General features: G+C 47.0%; 1 non-coding gene across 1 annotated transcript; it reads left to right on the plus strand.

Moving 5' to 3' along the window:
* The first annotated feature begins 749 nt into the window (after positions 1–749).
* On the plus strand, positions 750–939 carry LOC112206607 (U2 spliceosomal RNA). The gene has a single exon (XR_002941018.1). It is a non-coding gene; the product is annotated as a U2 spliceosomal RNA (small nuclear RNA).
* Positions 940–1,765: the final 826 nt, after the last annotated feature.

The following is a 1,765-nucleotide window of genomic DNA, read 5'->3' on the forward strand; positions in this document are numbered from 1 at the left end:
ACCCAGGCTGGAGTGCAGTGGCACGATCTTGGCTCATTGCTGCCTCAGCCTCTCAGGTGTTCCTCACCTCAGCCTCCCTAGTAGCTGAGGCTACAGGCACACACCACTATGCCCAGCTAATTTTTGTTTGTAGAGACAGAATTTTGCCATGTTGCATAGGCTGGCTTCAAACTCCTAGGCTCAAATGATCCAGCCGCCTCAGGCTCCCAAAGTGTTAGGCTTACAGGTGTGAGCCATCTGGCAGGAGGGACTTCTATCTCTTATCTCTTCTCTTCCTCCACCCACTTTCTCCTATATCCTCCCCCACCTCCAGGTTTCTCTGGCCCATCCGACAGCAAGTATCGCCAGGAGCAGCTCCCTAATCTACATACTACAGATCTATCCACAAGAATACAGATGGAACCACTCTTTTCTTCTGAATTCTAGAACCTTAAGGAAGTTAACCTGAGTGGCTCAGCTTGGATCAAGTGCCCATCCTGGTCCAAACAACTGTAGCAGCACATCTGTGTATTTGTGTATCTTGTTCCTCCATAATCTTGCAGTCCGGGGAAAGTGTGCAGATGGATGGGTCCCTGAAAAGCAAGAGTTGTTTAGACAACGCTAGAGGTGTTCAGTTCTGGGAGACAAGAGTTGGGCCAGGTTGATAACTAGCCTAAGAGAGTCGGAATCAGATGAATAAGAACTAGATCTTGGGTGACAACCTAGATCAAGAGTCTCGAGGTTCAGTCATTTCAAAAAGCTCAAGTCTCATTGCTTCTTGGCCTTCTGGCTAAGATCATGTGCAGTATCTGTTCTTACCAGTTTAATATCTGATACATCCTCTATCTGAGGATAATACAATAAATAGATTTTTGGAGCAAGGAGATGGAATAGGAGCTTGCTCTGTCCACTCTACACATTGGCCTGGATTGCAGTACCTCCAGGAATGGTGCACCCTCTCTACCACCCCCAAAAAGCCCAAGTCTCAAGAGGTAGTCTGGAAAAAAGTATTTTTGGATTTACCTACATTTTTTTTTCCAAGATGGAGTCTCGCTCTGTCACCCAGGCTGGAGTGCAGTGGCACCATCTTGGCTCACTGTAACCTCTGCCTCCAGGATTCAAGCAGTTCTCCTGCCTCAGTCTCCCAAGTAGCTGGGATTACAGGTGTGTGCCAACCATGCTCAGCTAATTTTTGTATTTTTAGTAGAGACAGGGTTTCACCATGTTGGCCAGGCAGGTCTCAAAGTCCTGACCTCAGGTGATCTGCCTGCCTTGGCCTCCCGAAGTACTAAGATTACAGGCGTGAGCCACTGCGCCCGGCCTAATTTTTGTAATTTTAGTAGAGACGAGTTTTCACCATGTTGACCAGGCTGGTCTCGAACTCCTGACCTCAGGTGATCCACCCCCGCCCTCGGCCTCCCAAAGTGCTGGCACTACAGGCATGAGCCACTGCTCCTGGCCGGGTTTGCCTACATTTTGGAGATGCTGCACACCATGTCCCTCTTTTCAAGAGTCACGTAAGTATTTACATATGGAAGACCCTGAGAAGGCACCTGGGAAAAAACCTGTTTAACTGTAAATATAATAATGTATGTATTTGTATGTGGAGCTCTTCTTTTAGTGGATTATCTATAAACCGTCCACTGTTCCCAATGCATACTTTGGAGACAGACCTACACTACCAGTTTTCACCTGCTAGTTATTTTTATAAGGGTTGGGATGGTCCATGAGTGAACAGTCTTGATTTAAAGCAGTGTTTCCCAAACCTTATTTATTTGCCTATAGC

This window comes from Pan troglodytes, chromosome 21 (genome assembly GCF_028858775.2).
Source record: "Pan troglodytes isolate AG18354 chromosome 21, NHGRI_mPanTro3-v2.0_pri, whole genome shotgun sequence".
NCBI classification, from domain to species: Eukaryota; Metazoa; Chordata; class Mammalia; order Primates; family Hominidae; genus Pan; species Pan troglodytes.